At 46.7% G+C, this 24119-nt stretch overlaps 1 protein-coding gene across 2 annotated transcripts in view; it reads right to left on the bottom strand.

Annotated features, from left to right (window-relative positions):
- Nucleotides 1–4796, bottom strand: part of KIAA0355 (KIAA0355 ortholog) — a 79675-nt gene extending 74879 nt beyond the window's left edge. For both annotated transcript variants that reach the window (XM_032390440.1, XM_032390445.1), the window contains exon 1: nt 4730–4796. The gene's annotated coding sequence lies outside the window, so the exon portion shown is untranslated. The remainder of the gene's footprint in view (nt 1–4729) is intronic.
- Between the last annotated feature and the right edge of the window lie 19323 nt (nt 4797–24119).

Here is a 24119-nt window from a genome sequence, read left to right as displayed (position 1 = left end):
CACATCAGGCTCCTTGCTCAGTGGGGAGCCTGCTTCTCCCTCTGCCTGCCACTACCCCTGCCTGTGCTCACTCTCTCTCTCTCTGACAAATAAACTCTTAAAAAAAAATTTTTTTTTTTAAAAGGTACAGGGGCGCCTGGGTGGCTCAGTTGTTGAGCGTCTGTCTGCCTTCGGCTCAGGTCATGATCCCAGGGTCCTGGGATCGAGCCCCGCTTCAGGCTCCCTGCTCCGCGGGAAGCCTGCTTCTCCCTCTCCCACTCCCCCTGCTTGTGTTCCCTCTCTGGCTGTCTTTCTCTCTGTCAAATAAATAAAATCTTTAAAAAAAAAAAAAAGGTACAAAAGATATTAAGTGTTAACCTTGCAACCGTGTGCAGGCTGAATCACCAGGCAGAGACCAGCAGCTGACACTGGACACTAACTTCTCCTGTAACGTAAGCACCTACATCACAGGGTTGTTGTGAAGATGAAACAAGGTAATATACACAAAGCACTTGGCACCAAACCTGGCTAGTACAATGAGTGAAGGGATTAACATCACACCTGACACATTGTTAGTGCCCAGTAAGTTACATATTGTCATTAATTATTTCTTCAAGAGCTGGCCCCGCTTTCCTCTCCAATCTCATTTCCCTCCACTTCCATATTCATACCTGTCCACCCTTTACCCTAAAACTCCTTCAGCTCACATACCTCCTGCTTGCTCACCTACTCCTTTGTACCCATCATGGCCTTTCCCCTTACTGTGGTGCTGTACTACCGTTCTCCCAGCGTACTCAGCTCAAGCCCGTCCTTCTCCAGGAAACCTTCCCTGACAACAGCAGTTGGATTCTCTGGATGAGCAGCCTGGGCAAAGTGCATCTGTCATGACTTCCCCTCCGGTTCTCAGCTTTGTCAATGCACCCAGGAGCAAGCAGGTCCAGGGCAACTGAGTCAGGCCACCTAAACTCAAAGATGACTGTGTACTAACCAGAAGACCAGTTACTAAGTTTATAAATACTGATGAGGGCTAATATTTACTAAGCACTTAGCAGGTGCCAGGCAACAAAGAGGTAGGTACTACCATTCTCCCCATTCTACAAAGGGGCAAACAAAGAGATTAGCCAGCACCCCAAGATGAGGATCTGATCTGAGCGGTTTGGATATGGAGCTCTCAACCATTCACATTCTCTCCTTGGCAGGAAATCTCCATGTGAAGCCACGTTCTAATCAGAAGGTATTAGGAGTGTGGAAGCAAAGCAAGGGAAAGATTCTCCTGGCTAGAGGCATCAACAGAGATGCACCCATCTGTTTGGTGGTGCAGAGGCTCACTGGGGGACTGCACACAGCTCCTCTGGCCAGGGCCCCCAGGCAGTGCTCCCAGGCAGTGCTCCAGACATATCACCCAGTTCCTCTCTTGGACCCGTCACCCCAATTTCCATAGACACCATCCCAACCCTCTCCTAGAAATGCAGTCTTTCTTCTGAGGATACAAAATTAAGTTTAAGCATTCTGGCTATGAACACATTCCAAACATGCCTTCTTGGGGTTACAGCCGGGTCATTTTGGTTGAACTTAAAGTTTTCCCTGAAATTCTCCAAACTACACTTAAAAAATGTCTCTTGGTTTATATCTTTTCTATAGACAGCGTTTTATTCTCATTTCATTCTCAGATGATCACTGATTCATTCAACAAATACTTGATTGTTCCCAGAACACTGTGTTCTAGGTCCTGGAGCAGTGAACATGCAAGATCTCTGAAACCTGGGGGAGCTCATTACGTGTCCCCCCACTTCTAAGCACTTAGGATACTTTATGGCAATTGCTTTTTTGGCCTTCTTGTTCAGACTGTGCCTTTCAGCTCTGTATTTTAATTTTCCACTACAGTAACTAGCTCATACTCGGAGTACTCCATCAATGTGAGTTAACTAAATTAATGAATAAAACCACTGGGTCTCATCTTTCTCATCCAGGGTGGGACCAGGTTATGTCTGAAGTCTCTAAGAGCAAAGATACAAAGTCTAAATCAAGTTGTAGGGACAGAAAGCAAACAGCAAATACGCCCAAATCAAGAAGGAAAAGGAGATGGGCTAGGTCCTTACAGTTATGAAGGACAGGCCACCTTGGCAAGCAAAGAAGGGCTCCCTCAGCTGGAGAAAATATGGCCTTGAGAATATGACCAGGGGTCAGCTGGAGATAAAGAAATGACTTGCAGCAAAGTCTGACTTGGGGTCACTGCATGGAGACAGGAGTGAGGGGGTGAAGCGGTTCTCTGCCCAGAAGTCATATACTGGATGAGTGGGAAGGAGCATGTTTTTTGGGAAAAGAGGTAGAGGCATGAAGCTAGGCCTTGGAAAATGCTCACAGGCAGATGTGGAAAGAGAACAAACTCAAGTGAAAAAGCACAGTCACAAAGTTAAGAAGATGACCACAATAGCTCCAACTCAAGAAGGCCAACCAAGAGGAGACTGACAACAGCAAGAAAATCTGGCTCACCATGCCAAATATTTATGGTCAATGTCAAGGCAAAGAGTAAGCAGCAGCCACTGCATCTATCAATTGGGCCTTAAGAGCAGTTTCAGTAGAGATAAAGACATGTGAAGCACAACCCCTCACAAGTTCAGGCTGTGAACTTGTACTAAGAGAAAAAGGCATCCTTTTTTTTCCCCCCCTGTAACTCCAAAGTAAAGCAATTCCTTTTCAAACCAACATTCTTTGTCCACCTAGGAAGGTCATCATTTTCCACAAAGGACAACATCTCAAGAGGGAAAGAAAGAGACTGGACACTCAGCCCATGTGATGCCCCAGCCTACTAGCTCCTAGATACAGTTACTTTCCTACAGACTTGGAAGACCCACTTGACATAAAGCTTCTGGTGTATTAGGCTCCAGGATTGAAACAGAATAAACATTTAGTAAGATTTCAGCAGAATCATGTGCAGCTTGTTTAAAAAAATTTTTTTAAAGGATGCTTAAAACATGCTGTCTTCCAAAAATCCAGAGATAATTTTAGATTGAAAAAATCTAGGCTTGCCAAGGGAATCTGAGAGCTTTTCTATCTTGGTCTCCAATGCTAACCTACGTATTCGTGTGCAAAAATAGAGGAAGATTAGAATCTCAAATGCCAGACTGAAAAGTTGCCACAACAAACCTGAACTCTTCATATGGAGTTTGTTATCTTGTCAGCAAGAAAGCAAATGAAACAATAAACTTTTCACTTTAAAAGATAAAAAGAAAAAACCCTTCAAACATGAACTATTTCCTAGACTTGTAAAGGAAATGATTAAGAAAAAAAAAAAAGATACTGCGAATGAAATGTAAAAACAGCATATACAAAATCTAAATATCAATTTTGTGAGTAGTCCCTTATAAACACATACTGAGAACTTTAAGTCTAAAATATGACAAAACAGCAGTCATAGCTTATTCAATAAAACTGGGTCAACTAACCATTTGGAAAATATTTCGTATCTTACACCGAGACGAAATTTTAAGTAGAAATTTTTAAGCTGGAAGTTAAAATAAAAAAAAAAGGCCATGAAATGAGAAGCAAAAATGAATGGAACTTTTTATAACACCGGGATGGAGAAGAATTTTCCAAACAGGTCAACAAAGGAAACAAATATAAAGCTATTTTTTAAATGAATGTTACCTTTGACCTCTTTTGTAAATTTATCCTAAAACAATCAGACAAATCCCTTTGGCAGAATTATCTTGTGACGAACTGGAAACAATCTACATGTTCATCTGTAGGGTTTGGTTACATTATGGTATACAATGGTAACTATGAAGTCCATACAAGTGATTATACAAGTAAAACAGACTATTTATTGGTATTAACAAAATGTTAGCAACGATTGTCACTGAGTGGTAGGTGGGCGGATGATTGTCATCTGAAAAAGTATTGTCACGATACTTTTTGTGCTGTCTCGAATGTGAAGAGAACGAATTGCTTTTATAATGGGGGTGAAGGGGCGGGAACAAGCGACTTTCAAATTGGGGTCCCCCAACCGGAGTGTTCATCTGGCAAATTTTGTGAGGAGTATAAACAGAATTCTTATCGTGCCAACCAGGCATGCTTCTTTCCTCGCACCGCGCGGAGCAGGAAGACACACCCCTGACCCTGCACTCGCCCCCAGGCGTGGGTCCTTCATCCCCGGCCCTGGCCCTGGCCCTGGCCCTGCCCGATGCCCGCAGAACCTCCCCCGGCCCAACTGCGCCAGCAGGCTCCGGAGAGCCGAAAAATCGTGTTCCTCGGCGGCCCCGCACGGCGGGGAAGGTGCGCGCAGCCGGCCGGGCAGCCGCCGGGCGGCGTGAGGGCCGCGTCCCCAGCTAGTCCCGGCGGACCCCGGCCGCCCACAGGCCGCCGTGCTTCGGCGGACTGGTCCGCCGGCTTCCGGGAGCGGGTGCCCGCGCCAGCCCGACCTCTCCGGCCCCGGCGGCCCGAGGGAGCGCCCCCCGCCCCTCCCGCCCCGCGTCTGCGGGGTTCCCCCACACACACCCGGCGCCCCCGGTCCCGGGCACGAGCCGGGAGGCCCCTCCGGGCTTCCGTCCGCCCGGCCAGCGCCCCCAGAGCCCGGCGTCCTCCACAGCGGACGGGCAAGGGGCGGGAGCCCGCGGCCCCGCGCCCCGCGGCCCCGAGCGGAGCGGCGCCCCGCGAGCTCGTCCAGTCGCCGGCCCCGGCCGCAGCCCACCGGCCACCCCCCAGCCCTCCCGCCTGCGCCAGGGAGCGCCCGCTCGCGCCCTCTCCTCACCTGCGACGCGCCCCGGCCCCCAACGCACCGCCCGGACCGGCTGTGTACACCGGAAGTGACGTCTCCGGACCGGCCCCGCCCCCGCCCCAGGCGGACGCCGGGGTGGCTGCGGACCCAGGGGCTCTAAGCCAACCCCCCTTGCGCGAGCCGGGAGGGGGCGGCCCTGAGCTTCCTACCTCAGGCGCCGAGGACCTCCCTGTGGGGCTGCGTTAGGGCGGGGGTTGAGGACAGGCGGCCAGAGCCCGCAGGGCCACCCCGATCCTCCACTTTGGCTTGGCCCCTGGGCGGGAGGGGTTAGCTGCGTCCTCACGTATTTATTATTGAAATAGATGACTAAAATATTGACTGCTTACTGGATGCCGGGTCCTGACAGGCACCGTAGGGACCGGGGAATGCATGCCCTCACCCTCATAGGTTGATTCTCTAAGGGAAATACAATAACGTTGTCACAAATACACATGAGATACTGCCAATTGTGACAAGTGGTAGGAGGGGAAAGTGGAAGAGGGAGGGGGAGAGAGTCCCCTGACCTAGTGTAGGAGGGTGATCAGGGAATTCTTCGCCCAGGAAAGAGAGCAGGAGTTGAGGTCCTAAAGGGAAGAAGGAAGAAAACAACTTGGAGAAGCAGAGAGGAAAGCACGGTTAGGGCAGAAGAAACAGCAGGTGTTTTCAGTGGCTTTGTGTTCAAGAAACTAGGGTAGTAAGATCTTGCCTGAGAGCATTGGGGAACTAGTAAGTTTTAAGCAAGGGGTGATTTTACCATACTTGTGGGCGTAAAGGGATTACTTGGGCTACAGTTGCAGGGAAGGACTAGAGAGGGGGAGGCAAGAGTGGATGTAGATTTCTTTACCCACGTTCATAAGCAGCATTATTCATAATAGTCAAAACGGTGGAAGCAACCCAGATGTCCATTGATGGATGAGTAGATAAACAAAACGTAGTCTATCCATGCAACGGAATACTATTCAGCCTTAAAAAGGAAGGAAATTCTGACACCTGCTACAAATGTATGAACCATGAAGCATTATGCTAAGTAATAAATAAGCCAGTCACAAAAGGACAAATATTCTACAATTCCACTTATATGAGATACCTAGAGTAGGCAAGTTCATAGAGACAGCAAGTAGAAGGTAGTTGCCAGGGAGTGGGGAGAGGGGAGTATGGGGAGTTCGTATTTAATGGGTATAGTGTTTCAGTGGGCGAAGATGAAAAATTCTGGAGATGAATGCAGTGATGATGCACAGCAACATCAAAACCATACACTTAAAATGGCTAAAATGGTGAATTATATGTATATTTTATTTTTATTTATTTATTTATTTTTAAAGATTTTATTTATTTATTTGACAGAGAGAGACACAGCGAGAGAGGCAGGACAAGCAGGGGGAGTGGGAGAGGGAGAAGCAGGCTTCCCGCAGAGCGGGGAGCCCGATGCAGGGCTCGATCCCAGGACCCTGGGATCATGACCTGAGCCTAAGGCAGACGCTTAACGACTGAGCCACCCAGGCGCCCCTATATGTATATTTTAGATAGATAGATAGATAGATAGACAGACAGACAAACAGACAGACATCAGGAGGCTATTTTGATTGTCCAAGCAAAAAAAATTATTCTGATTTAGAACAGGGCTTTCCAAATTTTGTCATTGTTGTTCTTTTTTTTTTTTTTTAAGATTTTATTTATTTATCTGACAGAGAGATAGAGAGAGAGCACAAGCAGGCGGAGTAGCAGGCCGAGGGAGAAGGAGAAGCAGGCTCTCTGCTCAGCAGGGAGCCCGATGTGGGACTCGATCCCAGGACCCTGGAATCATGACCTGACCGAAGGCAGACGCTTAACCGACTGAGCCACCCAGGCGCCCCCAGAAACAGCATTTTTTACAAATTCAAGGTTCGTGGCAACCCTGCATCGAGGAAGTCTATTGGTGCTATTTTCCCAAAGCATTTGCTCACTTTGTGTCTCTGTGCATATTTTGGTCATTCTCCCAATATTGCAAACTTTTTCATTATTTTATTTGTTATGGTAATCTATGATCAGTGATTATGACTCAAAGAAAGCTCAGATGATGGTTAGCACTTTTTAGCAATAAAGTTTGGGCTGGTTTTTTTGTTTGTTTGTTTGTTTTGAGAGAGAGAGAGTAGGAGGGGAGAGGCAGAGGGAGAAGGAAGTCGAGGGAGCATCTTAGGTTGTCTCCATGCCCACGTCCTGAGATCATGACCTGAGCAGAAATCAAGAGTTTGATGTTTAATTGACTGAGCCACCTAGGCACCCCAGCAATAAAGTATTTTTTAATTAAAGTATATACATTGCTTTCTTAGACATAATGCTATTGCACACTTAATAGACTATAGGCTTGTATAAACATAACTTTTATATGCACTGGAACAAACAAAAATTTCATTTGACTCACTTTATTGCAATATTAGTTTTATTACGGTGGTCTGGAACCAAATCTGGAATATGTCCAGGTATGCCCATATATCCACTACACTACTCATATACTATTTACATTATAAAACAGAAATAAAGAATTTTAAAAGATTAAAAAGAAAACAGTCTATATAGAAGTTCTAATATTCGGGGCGCCTGGGTGGCTCAGTTGGTTAAGCGACTGCCTTCGGCTCAGGTCATGATCCTGGAGTCCCGGGATCGAGTCCCGCATCGGGCTCCCTGCTCGGCAGAGAGTCTGCTTCTCCCTCTGGCCCTCCCCCTCTCATGTGCTCTCTCTCTCTCTCTCTCTCTCAAATAAATAAATAAAATCTTAAAAAAAAAAAAAAAGAAGTTCTAATATTCTCTCCTGTACTCTAATAGATTGCTTTCTTACACCAGTGGGTATGTGAACCTCACTTGGAAAGCCACTCACAGTGGCTCCTGAGTCTCTGGGACAAACCATTGTAGTGGTGATAGTGCTGGGAAGTTCCTGAAGACCACATTTGGAAGGGTGGAAGACAGAAAGAAGGCCATGAGTTCCGCTGTGAATGTGATATCAAGGAGGCAACTGGGATGAGGGTCTGGAGCTTAGGGGAGTGCTGGAGATGTCACTGGAGCTTCGGTGGTCGTCCAAGCTGTGGGGAGGAGCTGAAGGTGGGTTTAGATCGAGGGGAGGCTTTTTAGTGATTTAGTTTTGTTTCATTTTGTTTTAAGTAGGCTCTACACACAATGTGGGGCTTGAACTCACAACCCTGAGGTCAAGAGTCCCATGCTCCACCGGCTGAGCCAGGCAGGTGCCCGTCTGGAGATTGGTTTTTTAAAGTGGAAGAAATTTAAACACATTTCATTGTTAGAGAGGAGAATCCAGTTAACAGAAAGAGGCTGAGTATACAGTAGAGACATCTGGTCATTTTGTGAGGTTCTGACAAGGTTCTGACAAGGGCTAAGATGCTTTGCAGCAGGGGCACCTCGGTGGCTCAGTCGGTTGAGCATCCAACTCTTGGTTTTGGCTGGGGTCGTGATCTCGGGGTCGTGGGTTCACGCCCCCATCAGGCTCTGTGCTGCTGGGCATGGAGCCTGCTTGAGATTCTCTCTCTCCCTCTGCCCCTCCTGCGCTTTCTCTCTCTCTCTCAAAAAAAAATTGCTTTGCAGCAAAGAGAGAGGGGAGCTTGGGGACAGAGGTGTGAGGAGAGTGAGAAAGGTCTGAAGGCAGAAAGGTGAGTAGAAGGAGAAATGTGGTAAAATTTACAACTTGCACTGAGGATCTATTTCAGGTTGATAGTCATTAATTCAGAGTAGAGCCCTCCTTCCTAGAAAGCGACTTCCCCCCGCAGCCTTCAGGTCAAAGTGAGGAAGGTGGAGTGAGGATTCACCCGGCAGTTGAATACAAAGAGTGGGGCAAGAGTGTTATCGACTTGATGGGCTTGAAACCCAAGCTACAAGAGGAGGGATGTGAAGCGGGAGAAGACACTGGGTTGGAGGAAGTGTCTCTGGGTGCTGGGGTCATCTTACCTGTGGAGGCTTCAGAGAAGGGACAAGGGATGATGGCTGGCTTCTATGTGGACCAACTGTGGTTCCTGCAGTCTCAGGACAAGCCCGTCCACCATGCGGCGGTCCTCCTAGCTCCTAGGACAGGCCCCAGAGACCTCCAGTGGCTATGTAAGAGGCACGTGATAAACACTGGATGGGACTTTAAAGAGGCTCCCTCTGCACGTGGCAGGCTCTGATCCATGTGCTTAACTACTGCTGTTCACTTCACTCCCAACCTCATGGTCCCAGAGTGATATGCTGGAAACTCCTTGTGCCTGGCTCCATCTGGGCCCCTTCTATAGACTTCAAGCCAGGACCAGGAGGTTCTAGAGACCCATTCTGCCATGCATGTGGTTCTTCTTTTTTCTTTTCATTGAAGTATAATTAACGTACAGTGTTATATTAGTTTTGGGTCATATGTGCAGTTCTTATTTGGGATTGGTGTGAACCTTGTCAACCTTGGGGCCCTTCTGGTGACTTCTGTGGTACTCTGAGCACCAGGCCGTCTTGGACTTCTCAAGCTTCCCTGAGGACGTTTTGTATCATGCACATTTCAAGTCTGCTTTGCGAGTACATCTACAGTTCTCATACCTACCTCCTAAAGGTTTGAACAATTTGTTTTCCTTCATCAAATACACATACATATGGAAAAGGAGGGAAAAAACATCCACGTACCCACCACACAGATCTGAGACATTTGTCATGTCAGGTCACCTCATCATTCCAAGCTCCCTTGCACAGGAGTGCCAAGAAAAGAGAATGGAGCCCACAGGGTCTAGAGATGGAGGCCAGGCCCTCCTGGAGCCCCCATGTCTTCAGGGACAGAAGCTGTGATCCTCCAGCTTTGCAGAGAGGTCTGTGATTGGAGCCTTAACACGCACATAGGGATAGGATGGCAGCCCAGAGACCACCAGACCAGCACCTCAATTTGCCACGCAAGAGGCCAAGAAGGCACAGGCCGGGAACAGGGTCTCTCTCTGAATCTACCTGACCCCCTGTGTATCTGGTTAGAGGCACAGTTGGTGGGATCCAGATCCCGCGGAAGGGAGGAGACCTCAGAGGTCATCACCGTGGGAAGTGAGAATGAAATTTCACGAGTTCCTCAGTGACAAAAGAGCCCTGCATTAGGGAGATGGGCCAGAGATGCACCTTGACCTTAGCATGAGATGCCTCTCTTAGCTGAGGGAAAAAAAAAGCAGATTCACATTCCTAACGTGAAAGGCTGCAGAATACAGATATCCACACCGAGGGGCCCATGAGGAATGAGAGAACTAATTTTCTTAAGCAGCCAAGGTTATTACTGTTGGCTTGTGCATTCTTCATGGCAGTAGAAGCCAGGGCTCCCAGGCTGGGCTTTTCCATGTTAGTTTTAGTAGGCATGTCTGAAAGAAGAGCCTTCAGGGAAGGGGTTATCCCAGCCAAGTTTTGGGGGTGGGGTAAGGGGCAATGGAGTTGGTTTGGAGAGAGTACCTTTTCTCCTCTACTTTACTGGTTTCCCCTGGGCACAGTGTGAAAGCTGCAATATGGACTGGGAGCCCTAGGAAGGGTAGCTGCATTCCAGAATCCACAGGATTGGGGAGCAAGTCTGGAGAGGGCTGGCCAGACGTTCTGGACACAGAGCAACCGCTGTCTGCTGGGCATGGAGAGAGGCTGGGGCGAGGCCAGTCTAGTCTAGCTTGAGTGGCATGGCCCAAGCAGGAAAGGGGGTGAAGGTGGTGTGAGTCATGTGCTGAAGGGGAAACTTCTCCCCTAGTCTCCAGATTACCTCCCTGAGGAAGTCACTCCTCACTCCTCCCTTTTCTGTGTGTAAGCATCTGAGCATCCTGCTGTCCTTTCTTCACTGGTTGTCCTGTGGCCAAGAGGCCCTTGCCAGGCAGAGCCATCTGCTTCTGTCCATCCATACTCTAAGATCCCAGGTTGCTTTTCATTGTTCTGAGGGGCTGGGGCTGGCCAGGGTCCTGGGAGATCCCTGATGGGGAGGGGAGCTGAACCCCAGGATTCCAGGCCCTTTCCCCTAAAGCCAGGACAGGAGGTCTGGTCCCATCTTAGGCAACATGCAAGATACAAGCAGGATGAGCTGCTGGGGGCTCCTTAGGGGCTCTTTGGGGCTGGGTGAAACAGAGGTATCTGGGTTATGGGGAAGGTGCTGGATGGACTAGGGACCACCCTGAAGGCTATGCCCACCACAGTGATCAGCTGTGAAAGTCTCACAGTGGAGAGGGATATAGTCCAGGCCCCACAGACTTCCAGGGGTTCCCAGGGCTCATGGGCAGGAAAGGATAGTGTGCTGGGGAGGGAACCAGGCACGGTTCTGGTACTGGTGAAGCCATAGGTGTTACTGCCTCCAGGTCAAGTTACCCTGAAAGCCGTGGGCAGCTCCAGTCCATTTCATAGCTGACAGAGCCAAGGCCCTACTCTCCTCAGGTTCCCGTATGTGAACCCGACCACGGGCACTGCCCTCGCTCAGAAGGTCTCTGCTGTGGTTCTGGTCCAGCAAGACGTGTCTCCCGAGAACTGCGAGAGAAGAGTTGCAGAGTCGATTCCATGGCCTTGTGGAAAGTTCGGCCTTGAACACTTGTGGGAGTTCTGAACAGTTACATTTATGAAAATCCCCCTCAGATGTGTACACCCACCAGGCGCCAAGATGGAGGGGCCTGAGAAACCTTCTCGGGTCCATCTGGTTGAAGAAGGCAGAACTCTGTCCCCTTTCCTGAGTGCGGGCGACTTTCTTTTGGTTATCAAAACGTAATAACCCCAACTCCTTGTCATGGAAACAAGAGGGGATTTATTAGCCCTAACAAAAAGGGCACTGTGGCCACTAGAATGGCTGTCCTTGGCAGCCGTCCTGATGCCCGGGAATAACTCACAGACTGCTACCCTGCAGCTTGCGTGCTCCCCCCGGACACAGTGGGGAGGAGGGCCTCGGGAGCTGGGTCTTCGTTTCTGCAACACACGGTGCCAGAGTCCTCCAACCCGACAACTCTGACGTTCCTGTATGGCTCCACTTAGAGATCTCTCCATGTGGTTGCCCCTAGTTACAGGCCAGTTAGGGCACTTCAAGTGGGTCTCCACTCGCTAGCAAGCAGGGGCAGGGAGCTGCCACCGGCTGAATTTCTAGTGGTGACGGTGATTTATGAGACCTTAGCAACTGGCCGCAGAACCCGGACTCCCTTCCTTCCAAGGATATGTGGGATGATGGAGGTGCCGGAGGGCAGGAGCGCCTAAGCATCAAACAGCTGGCTGCTCCCCATGTGCAATTTGGACAAGCAGGTGTTCCAGCCAGGTCAGAGAGCAGTGGGGGTTTGAGTGATGAGAGGCGAGAAGGGGCTTCTCCCCTCCAACCCCCACTCACTCCACGGGGAGAGATGGGCTTAGGGTCCAGACCCCCGGGCTTCTCACTGCCGGGCAATGTTGTACCTGACCCTAACGCTAACCCGCACAGCTGCCAAGTACTCGTGTCTTCCATTTAGGGGCAAAGCTGGGCAGAATCAAATCACAGTTTTAAGCCAAGTTATTAGAAACATTTGGGGAAAGGCTGAGTGGATACACTACAATTTGGTTCTTTTTCTTTTTTTTTTTTTGATTTTATTTATTTATTTGACAGAGAGAGACACAGCGAGAGAGGGAACACAAGCAGGGGGAGAGGGAGAGGGAGAAGCAGGCTTCCCGCCAAGCAGGGAGCCCGATGCGGGGCTCGATCCCAGGACCCCGGGATCATGACCTGAGCCGAAGGCAGATGCTTAATGACTGAGCCACCCAGGCGCCCCTACAATTTGGTTCTTAACCCACAATGATTTCACGACCACGAAACATTGCTGGTAAAGTGCAAAACAATGAAGCACGGTCACTCTACACGGCCCCAAATGAGGGTGCGGTAGCATCCAGTTCTGAGCCAACAGTGAGGACAGAAGAGGGAGCCGACAAAAATTAAAGCCACCTTTCCCTTGCCATAGCTCCCACCAGAATCACCAAGGAGATTGGGCTGATGCCCTCAGCATATATGGAGAAACCCTGGAAGCAAAACATCACCCCGCACAAAGCCTATCAGATCAGTAAAAAGAAAGGAGATTACCTGTGATCCCATAAAATTGGCAATTCAAGCTGATTCCACATCTGCCCAGGTGCAGTCACAGGCAAATCCAAGGGGACCATGAGTCCCAAAGCTGTCACAAGTTTGGCCCCCTCCCAGAACAAGCCTCTGGTGGTGGGGCTCTTTAAAGCATGACCTCATGGGCCTCCTCCTCCAGGAAGCCTGCTCTGAAATCCCCAGCTGTTTACTGTCCCGTTATAGTATTTATCCCACAAAACTGTAAGTTTTGCCCTTTCGGGACTGTGAGCTTAGACAATGTCCATCTCATACTCAGCTCTCTCTCCAGCACTGGTGCTTGCATATAGCAAACAGCAGGCATTCACGAAGCGGCTTCATTGAGTCAACACATTTCTGAGCACCTACTACGGGCCAGGCACTGTGCCAGGTACTGGGGATGGAGTGGTGAATACCACAAAAGTGATCCTTCCACTCAGTTGAGGGGGAAGACAGAGTTGAACAAACAAAACCCACAAAGAGAAACATAATACAAACATGCAAGCACAATGAGAACATATTGCAGTGAAGAAAAAAAAAATACCAGAAGACTATTGCAAGGAGAGCTTAACACTTTCTGGAAGGTCCTAGAAGGCATCCCTGAACATGTAATGTTTAAACTGGCATTTGAAGAATGAGAAGCAATTACAGTGGACCCTTGAACGGCACAGGTTTGAACTGTGTGGGCCCACCTACAGGTGCATTTTTTCACAACACAGTTCTGGATTTTCTCTTATGATTTTTTTTTAAGATTTTATTTATTTATTTGACAGAGACACAGCGAGAGAGGGATCACAAGCAGGGGGAGTGGGAGAGGGAGAAGCAGGCTTCCTGCAGAGCAGGGAGCCCGATGCGGGGCTCGATCCCAGGACCCCGGGACCATGACCTGAGCCAAAGGCAGACGCTTAACAACTGAGCCACCCAGGCGCCCCCTCTCTTATGATTTTCTTAATGACATTCTTTTCTCTAGCTGTATTGTAAGAATATAGTATATATAGTATATATAGTATATATAGTATATTGGGGCGCCTGGGTGGCTCAGATGGTTAAGTGTCTGCCTTCAGCTCAGGTCATGATCCCAGGGTCCTGGGATCGAGGCCTGCATCGGGGTCCCCACTCTGCGGGAAGCCTGCTTCTCCCTCTCCCACTCCCTCTGCTTGTGTTCCCTCTTTCGCTGTGTCTCTCTCTGTCAAATAAATAAATAAAATCTTAAAAAAAAAAAAAAGAATATAGTATATAATACATATAACATACAAACTACGTGTTAATCAATTGTTTATGTAATCGGCCAGGCTTTTGGTCAACAGTAGACTATTCAGTTTTGGGGCGGGGTAGTCAGAAGCTGTATGTGGATTTTTTATTGTGTGTGGGTGGCCAGCACTCCAAACCTCCGCAATGTTCAAGGTCAACTGTAGTTGGGGAAGACCTCCAGGTGAAAGGACCTGCCTGTACAAGGGCCCCGGAGCAAGGAATGTGGCTTATTTTAGGAACTGAGGGAAGGCTAAGGGAATTCCCCAGGGACTAGATCATACAAGACAGGCTGGGCAGCATGGCTCTTTCTTAAGAGAAACAGGAAGTCACTGGAGAGTTTGATGCAAAAATTTGTTTCCATAGCACTGTGCGGGGTGGGGGTGGGGTGGGGGGTGGAGACGCAGAGGTGAAGGCAGTTAGCAAGGTTCTCAGGGGCCTGTGTGTGGTATCAGAAGGCCAGAGCAATGGAGAAAATCCAAGGTCCCCTTCCATGGATCTTCAATACTGATGTTCATTTTACATCAAGTACACAAATCTCTTTTTTTTTTTTTTAAAGATTTTTATTTATTTATTTGACAGAGAGAGACACCGCGAGAGAGGGAACACAAGCAGGGGGAGTAGGAGAGGGAGAAGCAAGCTTCCTGCAGAGCAGGGAGTCCGATGCAGGGCTTGATCTCAGGACCCTGGGGTCATGACCCCAGCCGAAAGTAGACGCTTAACAACTGAGCCACCCAGGCGCCCCTCAAGTACAAAAATCTTAAGGGCAAGTTTAAATTCCTACTCACATATACATATGGTACCCCCCATCCCAATCAAGATATAAAACTTGAGCAGGCCCTGCCTCCCCCAAAGATAACTGCTACTTCATCTCTACTATTATAGATTAGTTTTGCCTGTTTTTTGAGTTTCCCGTCGGTGAAATCAGGTAGTATGTACTCTTTGTGCCTGGCTTCTTTCACTCATCACAATGCCTGGGAGATTCATTTATGTTGCGTAGAACAAGTTTTAATTTTTTTTTGCTGTATTCCATTGTGGAACATACCACTACTCATTCTATTGTTGTTGAACATTTGAGTTATTTCCAGGTTTTGGCTATTATGATTGCAATGAACATTCCTGTCGGTCTTTCGGTGGGCATAAGCCGATCACTGCTACTGGGTACATACCCAACAGTGAAACTGCTGGACCATAACTACGTATATACTTAGCTTTAGTAGACACTACCCATTAGCTTTCCAAAGTGGTTGTACCAATTTACATTGCCACCATCAAAGTGTGTCCATCCCAGCTCTCCCACTTCCTCACCAACACTTGACATTCTGGTCTTCGAAAAAGTCTGTCATTTTTGTGGGGGTAGAATGCATTTCCTTGATGACAAAATGTCAAGAATGTTTTCACATGTTTATTAGATATCTGAATATTCTTATTGTCTGTTCAAGATGTTAAAAATTGAATTGTTGGTCTTTTTAAAAAAAAATAAAATGGACTAAAAAAATAAACAAAACAGACTTGTAGTTCTTTTTTTTTTTTTTTTTTTTTTAAAGATTTTATTTATTTTTTTGAGACAGAGAGAATGAGAGAGAGAGAGAGAGAGCACATGAGAGGGGGGAGGGTCAGAGGGAGAAGCAGGCTCCCCGCCGAGCAGGGAGCCCGATGCGGGACTCGATCCAGGGACTCCAGGATCATGACCTGAGCCGAAGGCAGTCGCTTAACCAACTGAGCCACCCAGGCGCCCCCAGACTTGTAGTTCTTTATATATTCTGGGTTATGAGCCCTTTGATGGCTAATATTATATGATGTAAATATCTTCTCCCAAGCTGTGGCTCCCATTTTCACTTTCTTTTGATAATTTTTACTCTTAATGCAGTCATTTGTCAACATTTTTTCTCTTTTATGGTTATCATTTTTTGCTTGGTAGATCTTCGCCCAGTTGAAGGTCTTAAAGTTATAACTCTATTTTCCTCTTGGAAATGTTCTGTAGATTGCAGTGTAAAGGTCTTGCACATCTTTTCTTAGATTGCTAGGTATTTGATTTTTTTGGGTAGGGTACTATCATAAATGGTAATATTCTAACTTACCATTTTCTAATTACTTGGTGCTTGTTTATAAAAACATTTTTGTCTATGTTGATAATTCACTTATTAATTATAGTCGTTTGGATATAGGTTTGGATTTTTTTTTTAAGATTTTTATTTATTTATTTATTTGTAAGAGACAGAGAGAGACAGAGAGAGAGAGAGAGGCTGAGGGAGAAGCAGGCTCCCCGCTGAGCAGGGAGCCCGATGCGGGACTCGATCCCAGGACCCCGGGATCATGACCTGAGCCGAAGGCAGACGCTTAACAATCTGAGCCACCCAGGCGTCCCTAGGTTTGGATTTTATACATATCCCCTCATGTCATGTTACAAATGACAGTTTTCTCTTTTTCCCAATCTTTGTACCTTCTTTCTTTTTCACACCTTATTGCACTAGCCAGGGTGGCCAATACAGTGCGAAATGAGAGTGCTGAGAGCTGACACCAGTCTCAAGATGAGAGTTCAATATTTCACCATTACATGTACTATTGCCTAACATTTTTGCTAAATATCCTTTATTAGATTAAGTTTCCATCTATTCCTAATTTGCCGAATTAAAGAAAAAGTCTCTTTCTTTTTTGAAAGGCTGAAGACTGTGTGCACACCCAGTTTGTTCATGGTGGAAGGGGGTGGGGAATCAAATGTGAAAAGATGTCAGCCTGCTCCAGAAGGCACCCTGGGGCTCACGTAGGCGGTTGCTGGGGGTATTTCTGGCCTCTCCGCCAACAGTCTGTGCGGGCTCCTGCTTGCTAGGTCATCTGTAGCCGGCTGTCCTTTTCTGGTAGTTGGCTGTGACTGACATTACTTGGGCTAATATTTGGTTCTATACTTCCCTGCCTCCTTAAGTGAGAATGAGGTAAGTTCAAGTTGGGATAATGCAAAAATGAGCATGTCTGACAGCTCCGTTCCATTCCTGGGAAAAGAAAAAAGCAGCCATCTTCTGACCACTAGGGATAGACACCAGGACAGTGGCCCATCTCTGTTCCATGGAAGGCTGACATCTGCAGGATCTCCAGATTTAAACCAAGTAGAGCTGCAAGAGAAAAGTAAGCTGGCCCAGACACTGGGGTATGTTTTGAGCATAAGTCATCATCTGGGTTGATGAAAGCTGCAGAGCAAAACCACTGAGTCTGGAAACGGAAGCACAGAGAGGCCTCTGACTCATGGACCCAACCAGGGAGATGGTAAAGTATGAGCTGGCCTGGCCTTTCTTATTTTGTCAAGAAGCCCTTTAGACACTTGCAGAGAACAGGTCTGAGGTTCTGGTCACTCACAACTTTAAGATAAGTCCAGCACATGGTTAGGGGCAGCTCCGAGGCCTCGTCCCTGTGGGGGCCGAGCCGAATCTCCAGGCTGTCTGGAGCAGTAGCAGTGCTGGACGCGGGGACTCGCTGCCGCGGAACACCAGCTCCCCAGAGAACCAGAGGTGTGCAGACTTGTGCCTTATTTTTAGATCTGTGACTCAGAGGCCTAAACCAGGACCAAGGCCTTGGGGAGAGAAGAGGCCCCGCTCAGGGGCTGGCTCTTGGGAGTAGCACGAGACTGGCTGCTTGACACCATGACCCTGTCCATATCAGACCACACATAGGTCCAGTGATAGAATTTCCAGTAGGACACAATCTCTTGAGGCCTTCCCATCAGCGGCCCTTCTCTAAGACATGGGATATCATTTGACGATCAGATTTGAGTTCCCAAAAATTCATTCTGGCTGCTGCATAGTAAATGAATTGGTGGGAGTGCAGTACGGATGGAAGGGGACCAATGAAGAACTTACTGCAGTAATACACGCAAGAGGTGAAGGTGCTTCACACTAGAGGTCAACAGATCTCTGGTTCAAGATGGTAAACCAACTATAAATGTTTTCTTCTTTTTTTTTAAAGATTGTATTTATTGGGGCGCCTGGGTGGCTCAGTTGTTAAGCATCCGCCTTCAGCTCAGGTCATGATCCTGGGGTCCTGGGATCGAGCCCCGTGTCGGGCTCCCTGCTCAGCGGGAAGCCTGCTTCTCCCTCTCCCACTCCCCCTGCTTGTGATCCCTCTCTCGCTGTGTCTCTCTGTTAAACAAATGAATAAAATCTTAAAAAAAAAAGATTGTATTGATTTCTCCCTCTGCCTGCCGCTCCCCCTGCTCGTGCTCTCTTGCTTTCAAATAAATAAAATCTTAAAAAAAAAAGGACATTAAAAGGTCATTAAATGAGTAAACTACTATTTGTAATATAAATAGAATTGGGCAGAAAGGAATCTGTGAGGTATTTTTCGACAAATTTCTAGACTGATTAGAGCATATGGAGTCAGCTTGGCGACCCAGGGCAGAGCAGAGGGTGCAGCCACCTGGACCACGCCTGAGGCTGCCGCTGTGCACGAGGAGCCACTTGGCTGAACTCTGAAATGCTTCAGACTCTGAGGCAGCAGGTATGACAAGAGGGCAAGAGTGAGGAGGAGGCTTGAAGACAGAAAAACTAATTTTAGGTCTGTCTGCACAATAAGCAGTGAATAATCCTCTCACTGCTGCAATTAGAATGACCTATAATTAAGGAACAAATTGCTGGGGAAAACAAACACAAGGAAGATTCTTCTCTGCAGATATCTGTGGGATCTGTGAATATTGGCACCTCTGGACAAAACCTTCTGGAATTCAGAGATCTCAAGGATAAAGAGCACTCACTACCTTAAAGCAAACCCTGCCAGATGACAATTCTGGCCACAAAAAGGGCTTCTGGCAACAATTCTGCCTCTTTCTAATGAGATACAACCAAGAATCTTCAGTTATTTGAATAAAGTATGTTACAGGAGGGAAACCGAGATAGAAAATGAGGATAAGGAAAGAGAATACGAGGAAAAAACAACAACAACAACAACAAAGACACAGAGGATGCATCTGAAGCTCTCGTATCTAAGAGGGAGATTTAGTGAAAGAGCAGTGTGGGTGGCATTAAAGAAACTACCCAAGAAGTAGTTAAGAAAGAGTTAAAGGAAAGACAAATCTTTAAATCCAAAGAGTCTACGAACTGTTCAGGATAATACTGGGATAAAACAGAAAAGACCCATACCCAGAGAAGTCATTATAAAGTTTCTTAACAAAAAGGAAAATGCTCAATTTCCAGAGAGGAAAAAACCTGTCCTCTCTAATGAAAAAGAATCAGATTGGCATTGGACTTAGCACTATTGCATCAAGGGTCAGCAATTGAGCTAAGAATGGTCTTTATATTCTTAAAGGTTATTAAATTTAAAAAAGATGATGTAACAGAGACCATACTATCTGGCCCTTTATATATACTTTCTTAGAAAGCTCCCTAAGGAAGAATTCTAGCAAACAAGGGAATGGAAAACATGGCATCCATGAAGCTCTCTCATCCATGAGAGCAATGAAGAGAAATCCCAGAATCATCACTTTGCTGAAGATCTCGAAAGCAATGTTTGGATTTTAGTAGGATGGCAGAAAGTTACAGAACAGCCTCTAGGAAAAAAGACGACTTCACAGACCAAATTGGAAAGATAGTATGGCTGAGGGTTTAGAAAAACTTTATTATATGATAAAAGCAACAAATACAAGCAAAGAAGAACATTCAGCAATTCCAGGAAAAAGAAAAAGCTGTAGAGAAAGTAATGGTCCAAGGAAAAAACTGTCTAAAGTATATTAGAAAATTGTTGAGCTCAAGAAGAATGAAAGAGATTCCAAGTAACAGAGAATATGAGAGGCAGTCAGAGGGAAAATGAGACGAGAGAGAGAGAGAGAGAGAAAGAGAGAGAGAGAATATTTGCAAAACCAACCAGAAATTCTAGGGATAAACATTGTAAACATAACCCAAACCCAGATAATAATACACATAAAATTCAGAATAGCGGTTTCCTTTTGTGTGAAGCACAAATGAACAGGGGAGCTATACATAGATGCAGGTTGTTGTAACACTAGTTTTTGGGTTAAAAGACTTACAGTTCCTCATCATAGTACAATTACATATTCTTTTGTGTACATTAAATGTGAAAAGGGAAAAAGATAAAGGAAACACAATTTAAAAATTGGAGAAGAAAGGCAAAGTCCAATCATGAAGCAAATTAAAATGTGGATGATTTTTAAGATTTTATTTATTTGTTTGACAGGGAGATACACACCAAGAGAGGGAACACAAGCAAGGGGAGTGGGAGAGGGAGAAGCAGGCTTCCCGCCAAGCAGGGAGCCCGATGGGGGGATCGATCCCAGGACTCTGGGATCATGACCTGAGCAGAAGGCAGACGCTTAACCGACTGAGGCACCCAGGTGTCCCTCTAACCTCATATTTTACTACTCTCCTCCTTTGCGCCACTCCAGCCATATCAGGTTCACTCCTGTTTCAGGGTCTTCGCAGCTACAATTTCTTCTGCTTGAATATTCAGTCACTTTCTTGAGTCATTTCTCAAATGTCAGCTTCCCTAACCTAATTTATTATCTTTTAACTTTATTTATAATCGCTACATCAAACGTGGGGCTCAAACTTACAACCCCGTACTGACTGAGCCAGCCAGGCACCCCTCTAAACTATTTTATTTTTTTTTAAAGATTTTATTTATTTGACAGAGAGAGTGTGAGAGCACAAGCAGGGAGAGTGGCAGGTAGAGGTAGAGGAAAAAGCAGACTTTCCGCTGAGCAAGGAGCCTGATCCCAGGACCCTGAGATCATGACCTGAGCCGAAGGCAGATGCTTAACTGACTGAAACACTCAGGCGCCTCCCTTCTAACCTATTTTATTTTATTTTTAAAAAGATTTTATTTATTTATTTGAGAGAGAGAGAAAGAGTGAGAAACGGCATGAGAGGGGAGAGGGTCAGAGGAAGAAGCAGGCTCCCCACCAAGCCGGGAGCCTGACGTGGGACTCGATCCCAGGACTCCGGGACCATGACCTGAGCCAAAGGCAGTCACTTAACCAACTGAGCCACCCAGGCGCCCCCTTCTAATCTATTTTAAATCGGAAGCAGAAATCCCTCCTCCAGTCCATATGCCCTTTCTTGTCCCCCTTTTCCTTCATAGCACTTAATGATTTTCTTAATATATTACATATTTTACTCATTTATTTTGTCTCCTCTCAGTAGAAACAAGCCCCAATAAGGGCCGGGTTTATTTTGTTCACTGCTGCTTACCCTGCAATTGCAACTATACCTCTTCCACAGTAAGGGCTCAATAAATATTTGTTGAATAAACAAACTCTTTCCCTTTTTCCATGAGAATCAGCAAAACTAAAAACAGAAGACTAGGTGTAGAAAGGGTTAAGATTGTGAGCATGATTATTGCCTTTCATTAAAATCCTGATTTAGGGGCGCCTGGGCTGGCTCAGTTGGCTAAGCATCTGCCTTCAGCTCGGGTCGTGATCCCAGGGTCCTGAGATTGAGTCCCGCATGCGGCTCTCTGCTCAGCGGGGAGTCTGTTTCTCGCTTTGCCTTTGTCCTTCCCTCCTGCTCGTGCTCTCTCAAATAAATAAATAAAATAAAATAAAATAAAATCTTAAAAAAAAAATCCTTTCTGATTTAAATAAAAACACAAGGGACGCCTGGGTGGCTCAGTTGGTTAAGCGACTGCCTTCGGCTCAGGTCAGGATCCCGGAGTCCCGGGATCGAGCCCCGCACGGGCTCCCTGCTCAGCAGGGAGTCTGCTTCTCCCTCTGACCCTCCTCCCTCTCATGCTCTCATTCTCTCTCAAATAAATAAAATCTTAAAAAAAAAAATATATGTACACACATATATCTCCTATCTAAACAAATTTTTTTTAAGAAAAAGAGGTTATCATAAACACTTAGGAAGTAGAGTAGACAGAACTTGGTAACAGGTGTGATGCTGGTACAGAATGGAAGGGAAACGGAGTGTCAAAGATAGGACTGCCAGATTTCTGGTATACTCTGCTTAGTAGCTGGTACTGCTCCATACTGGGATCAAGAATGCTGAAGAGGGCGCCTGGGTGGCTCAGTCTTTAGGTGTCTGCCTTCGGCTCAGGTCATGATCCCAGGGTCCTGGGATCGAGCCCCGCATCGGGCTCCCTGCTCATCAGGGAGTCTGCTTCTCCCTCTGCCCACTCCCCGCTTGTGTTCCCTCTCTCGCTGTGTCTCTGTCAAATAAATAAATAAATAAAATCTTTACAAAAAATACTGGAAGAGAGGCACCCGGGTGGCTCAGTAGGTTAGGCGCCTGCCTTCAGCTCGGGTCATGATCCCATGGTCTTGGGATCGAGTCCTGGGTCAGGCTCCCTGCTCAGTGGGGAGCCTGCTTCTCCTTCTCCTCCCCGTTCATGCTTTCTCTTGCTATCTCTGTCTCTCTCTCTCAAATAAATAAAATCTTAAAAAAAAAAAAAATAATGCTGGAAGAAAAGTAGAGGGGAGATCACTTCAGTTTGGGGACACTGAATGTGAGAGGCTACTGTTAAGACATTCAAGTACATGTAACAAGAAGTCAGATCTAGACTCAGAAAAGAGATCTGTGCTAGGTATGTGAATCTGAGAATAACTCCATATAGTTAAGGCCATAGAAGTTGAGGCCAGAGAGTATGCAGCTTTAAAAAAGATCATGACCTGAGCTGAAGGCAGACACTTTTTTTTAAAGATTTTATTTATTTGACAGAGAGACACAGCGAGAGAGGGAACACAAGCAGGGGGAGCGGGAGAGGGAGAAGCAGGCTTCCCGCGGAGCAGGGAGCCCGATGTGGGGCTTGATCCTAGGACCCTGGGACCATGACCTGAGCCGAAGGCAAACGTTTAATGACTGAGCCACCCAGGCGCCCCAAGCATCATTTTCTTAAAAAAGGAGTTTGTAACATAATAAATATGCTACATACTTTCAATTATATATTAATATATATTAACACAATGGGATATAGTATGCCAGCATATTATTAAATGCAAGTGAAAGGATCCCTTATCAAGAAAGATGTTGAAGATACAGGAAGAGAGAGGTGAATCAGTATTTTATGTCTGGGAATGGTGGGAGTTAGGGAGCCTGAGACAAGCTGTTTTTTGATAGGTGTTTCTTTCTTTATAGGGCCACCAGGAAAAGGCTGGATGCAGATGGGGTTGGCTTAGGGTGTGGTTTTAAGTATTGGGAGTAGTTTCCATCCAATGTCCTCTAGTATTCTTTGAAATAGATGGCAAGGCCTATTGTTGACTGCAAAGAGGTGATTCAAGGAAAGTACTCAGTTTTGCTGGCAATGTTGAGGGCCCAGTAGAGAGCAGTAATGAGATTTGCAAGTGGTACCAATTTACTCCATTGTGATTCTCTTCTGCAGGATTCAACCCTCTGGGTGAATACTGACAATGTGCAAGGATGGATGCTTTCAGAGTTGAAGTTCCTCTAGGCAGGAGCAGAAGCAGCTCAAGAGGTGTAAGGGGGTTCAGGGTAACTGCAAGATAAAGGATGGATCATGGAGTCTAGGCTGGTGGGAGATGGTGGTGGGGAAAGCAAAAGAAAGGAGGGAGCTAAATGAGTTCAAAGTAGAAAGATCCGTGACCTGGAGATTTGCACCAGGCTAAGAACAGTTACTGAGCAAGGGAGTGGTTAGGTCACTATGATTTTTAAATTTTTTATTAGAAGATTTTATCTTATTATTATTAAAGATTTTATCTATTTGAGGGAGCGAGTGAGCGAGCGAGCATGGGAGTGAGCAGTGGGAAGAGCAGAGGGACAAGCAGACTCTGTGCTGTGCCTGGAGCCTGACGTGGGGCTCGATCCCATGACCCTGAGATCATGACCTGAGCTGAAATCAAGAGTTGGACGCTTAACCCACTGAGGCCCCCAGGTGCCCCTTATTTATCATTTTAAATTTATTTTTGAAGATTTTATTTGACAGAGAGAGAGAGAGAGAGAGAACAAGCAGGGGGAACAGGAGAGGGAGAAGCAGGCTCCCTCAATGCGGGACTCAATCCCAGGACCCCGAGATCACGACCTGAGCTGAAGGCAGACGCTTCTCCGGCTGAGCCACCCAGGCGCCCCTCCTCTTTTATTTTTACAAGATTTTATTTTTTTAAGTAATCTCTACACCCAACGTGGGGCTCGAAGTCACAACCCGGAG

This window comes from Phoca vitulina, unplaced genomic scaffold, assembly GCF_004348235.1.
Source record: "Phoca vitulina isolate PV1807 unplaced genomic scaffold, GSC_HSeal_1.0 scaffold58, whole genome shotgun sequence".
NCBI lineage: Eukaryota > Metazoa > Chordata > Mammalia > Carnivora > Phocidae > Phoca > Phoca vitulina.
This window is presented reverse-complemented; position numbering and strand designations above follow the sequence as displayed.